Source organism: Brienomyrus brachyistius, unplaced genomic scaffold (genome assembly GCF_023856365.1).
Source record: "Brienomyrus brachyistius isolate T26 unplaced genomic scaffold, BBRACH_0.4 scaffold168, whole genome shotgun sequence".
NCBI classification, from domain to species: Eukaryota; Metazoa; Chordata; class Actinopteri; order Osteoglossiformes; family Mormyridae; genus Brienomyrus; species Brienomyrus brachyistius.
In genome coordinates, this window is record NW_026042443.1 from 282,021 (window position 1) to 289,305 (window position 7,285).

At 45.5% G+C, this 7,285-nt stretch overlaps 1 non-coding gene across 1 annotated transcript; it reads left to right on the forward strand.

Moving 5' to 3' along the window:
- Window positions 1-209: 209 nt before the first annotated feature.
- On the forward strand, window positions 210-292 carry trnal-uaa (transfer RNA leucine (anticodon UAA)). The gene has a single exon. It is a non-coding gene; the product is annotated as a tRNA-Leu (tRNA).
- Window positions 293-7,285: the final 6,993 nt, after the last annotated feature.

Sequence of the window (7,285 nt, forward strand, 5' to 3'; positions counted from 1 at the left end):
ATCCACTTTACTGCATGTGACATCGCTAATCTACCTCAACAACTGTCACGGCTGTAACTAAATGTATACCTGCATTTTGAAAATGTAACCTTCACAAATTGTATACCAGCTTTTTTAAAATATATCTTTCACTAATTGCAAAAATAAAAAAAAATTAAAACTTGAATACCGTTGTAATAGTCTTTGTAAAATAACGGGTAAAAATGCTGAGCAGGTTGGCCGAGTGGTTAAGGCGTTGGACTTAAGATCCAATGGACGTATGTCCGCGTGGGTTCGATCCCCACCCCAGCTAAACTCTTTTGTAAAATAATAATAATTAAAAAACAAACTACACAATATGGGTTAAATGTAGAAAAAACACACAAAATTTCACTGATGTTCACTCAGTCTCTTAACAACCCCCATCCACAGTCAGCTATAAAACGCCGCACCCCGCTCTCCCCCCACTCAGTGTGTGAAAAGCATGTCTGTTGCCAAGACTACAGCTCGCGTCTTGAGCAGTTCGTACTATGACCCCAGCCAACCGGGGTCATACGGAGGTGTCTCCAGACTGCAGAGAGCCGTGCAGCAAGATACGGGGAAAAAAGTGGCTGCTGATGACATCAGAGACTGGCTGTCTATGCAAGACAGTTATACTTTACATAAACCGGTTAAAAAGAATTTCCCCAGGAACAGAGTGTTTGTTCCGAGAGCCATGTATCAGTGGCAGGCCGATTTATGCGACATGCAAGGGCTGGCCAAATACAACGAGGGGTTAAAATACCTCCTTACGGTGATTGATGTTTTTTCTAAAAAAGCCTACGCGCGTGCTATAAGAAACAAGACTGGGGAAGCTGTAAAGGAGGCCTTTGATTCTATTTTAACCGAGGGGGGCGTCCCCCTCAAGCTACAGACGGATGCCGGTAAGGAGTTTTTAAATGGGACTTTTCAGAAACTTTTAAAAACTCATAAAATCACCCATTTCACTACGGCTAGTGAACTTAAAGCTTCCATCGTAGAGAGATTTAATCGAACGTTAAAAGAGAGGATGTACAGGTACTTTACGGCTAAAAACACCCGGCGATATGTGGACGTGTTGGACGATCTAATAAAGGGGTACAACCAGTCATTTCACAGCGCTATTAAAATGAAACCTGCCGAGGTCAGGCCCGATAATGCTCATCTAGTATTTGATAATCTATACGGTCCCCTGAAGAAAAAAAGCACACGGCCACGTTTTAAGTTTAACATAGGGGACACTGTGAGAGTCTCCAAGCACAGTCAGATATTTGACAAAAAGTACGAGCAGACATTTACGGACGAGTACTTTGTCATATGCGAACGTGTACCCAGATCCCCACCGGTATATAAATTGAGGGACGTGAGCGGTGAAATACTCGAGGGAACATTTTATGAAGCGGAGCTGCAGAAAGTCAAAATATCTCCGAGACGCGCGTTCAAGGTCGAGAAGGTTATAGGCTCAAAGACCGACAGAAAGGGGAAAAAGTGGATTTTAGTACATTGGCAGGGTTGGCCCTCGAGGTTCGATTCGTGGATACCGCGGTCGGACTTGATACAGGTTTAATTTTTTAAAAAAGAGAAAAAAAAGAAAAAAAAAGAAAATGGACGCCCGCCCCTCTTTTTACCTCACGCTACCGTCAAACTCTTGTCTCTCCATCTTCCCCGATAACCAGAGTTCGGATTACACCGTGATGCTCTCGCGACCTATAGAGCTACGGGGGCCTTACGAAGTAGCTCTGGCTGAAATCATGTATTGTTACACGTGGCGAAATGTTACACACCCGGATAATACTTTTGAATTGCGGGATACGGAGGCGGAGGCAAAGAGAGAGGCCGATCCTTTAGTGGACCTACCTTACCTTTTTCCTCGGAAAATTAAAGTGGGCTATTATGAATCTCTGAAACAGATTGTGACAGAAATCAACGCTACGTTAAAAAAATTAGGTACCGAAGTTTCCTTCTCATACAGCGAGATTACACGAAGGGTTAATATGACGGGAAACCATAAATACAAGATCCAATTTAAACCTACTCTGGCCTACATGCTGGGCTTTGAGCCGGGTCAGTGGTATAACCTAGGAGGAGGTAGCGGGTCGACCTCACCCTACCCGGGCGACATTCACGCGGGATTCTACAATATGTACGTCTACTGTAACATCGTGGAACCGCAGCACGTGGGGGAATTTGTAGTCCCGCTCCTCAGAACCGTTAAAATAGACGGTGCGTTCGGCGACGTAGTCACTTTGCCGTTCCACAAGCTGCAGTACGTACCGGTGAACAAGCAGAGCCTACAGAATTTGCATATCGAGATAAAGAACGATCAGAATACTCTGATTAATTTCTCCTACGGAAAAACGATCGTCAAGCTACACTTTCGCCCCGTTTAAAAAAAAAAGAAAACAATGGCTTACCACAATCCACAGAGATTTATTACGTATTACACCAGTCAGGCGGGACATGGGCTCCCCGGTTTTGCGGGGAGCCCCGTGATGTACGGGCGTGGGTTGGGGTCCATGCTCAGTAGGGCTTTTAGATTTGTTTTACCCTTTCTTAAGCGTGGGGTCGACATAGCGAAACCTCATTTGAAATCGGCGGTCAAAGGAATAGGTTCGGATCTCGCCAGCTCTGTAGTCAGCGGCCGTTTTACAAACACAGCTGACCCCAAGCAGGAAGGGTCGGGTCTGCTATTCCTGTCTCGGAGGAGGAGGGGGAGTAGAACGAGAGCCCTTCAGGAAAGTCGTAAAAAAAAAAAAAACCTGGCAGAGTCGTCAGGATTCCCAAGTCTCGACCAGCTAAGAGAAACAAGAAACCCCCCGGGGACATATTTTAAGAGAGAGAAAACGCAGCGTAAACAAGAATGGCTCTAGCTCACCGGCTCTCGGCTGAATGTACCAAATCTGAATTGGACCTGTTTGCGGCCCCTATGACGCAATTATCCATAGATCAGACCAATTATGTAGAAATCAACCCATTAAATTCCATTACCGATCAGGATGTTTTGGATTTCCTAATACCGGGGTCGGGCAATTTCTATGTGGACCTCAACTCTACACTGCTATATCTAAGGCTCAAGATCGTTAGGGCCGATGGAGCCCCCCTGCTTGACGCCGACCCCTGCGGTATTATACAGTACCCGCTAAACGGCATATTCTCCCAGCTGGATGTGAGTCTGAACGACGTCCTGATCAGTTCTTCGTCGGCCACGCACCCCTATAGGTCAGTCATAGAGACCCTGCTCAATTTTTCTACGGATACGCTAGAGAGTCAGTTTTCGGCAGGGCTCTGGTACAAAGACGTCGGGGGCGACTTGGATAGCGTGGACGTCTCAGCGCAGGGCCCCAACGTGGGGTTACAGAAGCGAGCCGCCTTCTGTAGAAACTCTCAGGAGTTTTCTCTGATGGGTCCTATACACGCCGATATTTTTTTCAGCGAACGAATGCTGTTAAACAACGTGGATATACGCTTAAAGTTTGTAAAGGCTAAAAGCGACTTTAGTCTCATGTGTAGAAATGACACCGATTACGAGCTGAAAATACTGAGGGCCAGCCTGTTTGTGAAAAAAGTGGAGGTCTCCCCGGCGGTGTCACTGGGTCACTCGGCCGCTCTCATGAAAGCAAACGCCCTGTACCCTATAAGCAGGGTAGTCGTTAAAAATTATACGCTGCCCGCACAATCGCGGGTTTGCCCGCAGGACAACCTCTTCCTGGGCAACTTACCGCGCTACATCGTTTTGGGGATCGTGGACCACGCCGCGTTCGTGGGCACGCGAAACAGAAAGCCGTTCAGGTTTCAGCATTGTGACCTGGAATTTCTGAGCCTCTCAGTCAACGGGCGACACATACCCAGCAAACCGTTCCAGCCCGATTTTAGAGCGAGGCAGTCGGTCAGAGAGTTTTACAACCTTTTCCTGGCTACAAACAGGCATTTAAAGGATTCGCCCTTATGCATCAACCGCGAGGATTTTGAAAACGGATACTCGCTATTTGCTCTCAATCTCTCCCGAGACGACGAGCTGGACGGCGGTGCCCTGTCACCCGCCATCAGCGGCACGTGCCGTCTGGATTTAAGGTTCAGAGCCCCACTACCTCGAACCATGAGTCTCATCGTCTACGCCTGCTTCGACAGCGTGATTGAAATAAACGCCAAGAGACAGGTTTTGGTGGACTTTTAATCATCATCATCATCATGAACACTCACCAGCTGGAATGCGTTTTACGGCCCCTGCTGGGGGATGCTTTTGGAGGCGTGTGGCCTAGCGATTTATTACCCACCCGCATAGAGACCAGGCCCGCTTTTCTGGTCGCAAACACGCATGACCAGAATAGAGAGGGTGAACACTGGATCGGGATAATTTTGGAGCCCCAAGAGGGTAAAGCCTCCTTCTTTGATTCTTACGGTTATCCCCCCGATTCCCCTTACTACCCAAAGAGTTTTATGAGCTTCTTGGGGAGGCACGCTACCGAAATAAGGTATAATACGCGTCAAGTTCAACATGACTTTTCTTCCACGTGCGGGGCCCACGTCGCCTTTTTCCTCTACCGGCGCTTCAAGGGACTTTCATTTCAAGAGACTATGATGTTGTACTCTGACGACTTGAGGAAAAACGACGCTCTAGTATCCGAGTTTATCAAGAAATATCACAAGTGTATTAGCCGTGTTAATGCCGATAAACTTTCAAAGCCGCAAAATGTATGTTCGTTAAAACTATTTAAAGATTGTTATGCTTGTTAGATTCATGTTGGGGAAAAAATAAAAACGTGACACCCTTTATTCAATAAATTTTACATTTTATTAACCGACGCGTTACAGGCGTTTTAATTCTTTTTCACACACGTATATAAAACACTTAATCGTTGTAATCTATCCACGGAGCATAAGGAGTACCCTTTAAAGGCCATAAACGATATTCTGGGGAGGAATCGCGCGCTGTGTGAGGGGTTCCCTCAAGCGGTGGTGGTGAGTCGTCAACAATACGTTTTCTACGTCTCCCGAGGTTCTGTTTCACAGGAGGGGAGGAGGGAGGCGGGGGATCCCTTCCGCCGTAATCTTTAAGATGACTTAGGGCTTTCCTGGCTTGGATGTTACCCACGCTCGTGAGGGGGATGTTTAATTCTGATATCACGTTTAAAAAGGGTTCCCAGCCTTTAGGATATCCGCCGGCGTGGGATTTAGGCTGCGATAAAGTTTTCATCAAATCTAAAATATGGGAACCTTTAATGGGTCTATCTCTGATGATGAGTTCACCCGACTGGGTCCAACGTACCGCCCCGTCGGAATCGAGCAGTTTATGCAAGATGTACCCCACGTTCTTTCTAGCCCTAGGCGCCACTTGCTGGATAACTTCCTGTACAGATTTGTCCCCAGTCGCGCCGCCGCCGTCAGGCTGTCTCCCCTCCTCCTCCTCCTCCGTTTTTTCTTTCCGCTCTGTAAGGACAATTTCTCGCCCCTGATTTTCCTCTTTTCGGGCTAGATTCAGATACCTCTGTAGCAATTGGTTGTATCTCTTCACTTTTTCATCCAGATGCATAGCCGGCTGATTTATTAAACCCTGCATCTGGTGTTCGAGTTCACCCAGGGCCGATTCCCCGATGGTATGCGGGGTCGCCCTCTGGGTCAGCGTACGCAGTTGCTGGGGGCTGAGCATAAACATTTTCTTGACTTGGCTCATGTTGCTGGAAAAGGCTAGTTAGCCGTCTTACCGGCAAACAGGCTTGTAACGAATGGCAGAGCCACTGATAAGAGCGGTAATAAGAATCCTCCTTTTTGAAGAATTGCCACGCGTTTCCTAGCGACGCTGTTTTTCTTACATGCGAAAAGTTTAATCAATCTTTTCTGTTTCTTGAGTTTGGTAAATTGAGCTACGGTTAAAGGTATGCGACCTCTTATGAGATTGAGACAGATTTCGGAGAGAGCCAAAATTATGTCGTTAGATGGGTCAGCCGTAAGAATCTTTTTACGTTTCACCCCCCTCGTCCTCTGTAAAACTTTAAGGGTCGGCAGGTGTTTCCTGAGATGTTCGGACATAGCTTAGTAGTGATAAATCAATGGCTCGCCGGTAGAAAGACGATGGGTAACGACCCCGGTAATAATCCGGTCCTGAGTCGGAACTCTTCTGGGCACGTGGCTCTCAAATCGACCAATAAATAGCCGTGCGCGGGCCCTGTGGCCTCATGGTAGGCATCTAGAAAAAACTTTTTCTGCCAAGGAAACATTTGCTGAGCTAAAACTTTGATTTGCATTCTGTCTCGCACATTCTTAAACAGACAATAATAAGTCGTATTTAGGGCTATAGTCCTGCTGTACTTGCCCTGGTGAAATACGTTCTGCACCAGGTAGATGACCGAGATTTGACGGTGATGTCTGAACCTCGTGAAAGCTTCTGCCACGAGTTTGTTTTCGGACGTGCTGTCCATCAAATCATCGATGATTATCAAGGAGCCTGAGGGGAAGCGCTCCTCATCCTCCCAGCTTTTGGGAAGCCCTTGTATAAATTCAATTTCGCTGATCCGATCGCGTAGTTCATCATAAAGCGGCTGATGGGAAGCGAAACACCACACAATTTTTTTAACGGGGCCCCCTATGAAACAGTGACTCTGATTTAAAAGCATTTCTTTAGTGAAATAGGTTTTCCCCGAAGAACTTGCCCCTGCGATTATAGCCGTAAACGGGAGTTCTAAACGGTGATCAAAGTCGACCTCTCTCACGCCGCTACCCATCATTTTGCAAAAAAAAAAAAAACACACTGACGAAACGGTAAATACTGCCCTAATCTTTTAAATCTTTCCGAGGACACACACACACACACACACACACACACACACGTGCAAACCACTGCTGGAGGGGTGTCAGCTTTCACAGACACAGAGTGCATGGGTAAGTTTTTAATAAAAACTCTTGTGATAAATGTACAAAACATTTCAGTACACAAGTTTGAAAATAAAAAACATCTTACTAGGAACATTTTAAAAACATCTTAAAACATCTTTCATTTTTAAAAACATCTTTGGAAAAAACTTTTCATTTTTAAAAACATCTTACTATGAACATTTTAAAAACATCATACTATGATCATTTTAAAAACATCTTTGTAAAAAACTTTTCATTTTTAAAAACATCTTACTAGGAACATTTCTCAGTTTAAAACATTTGTACATCTTACTTTGATTTTAAAAAACATCTTTGAAAAAAACTTTTCATTTTAAAACAAATGAACATCTTTGATTTTTAGAAAAAACTTTAAAAGCCCTTTTGCGATGCTGCTAGTTTTACATTTCAGTAACCAAAA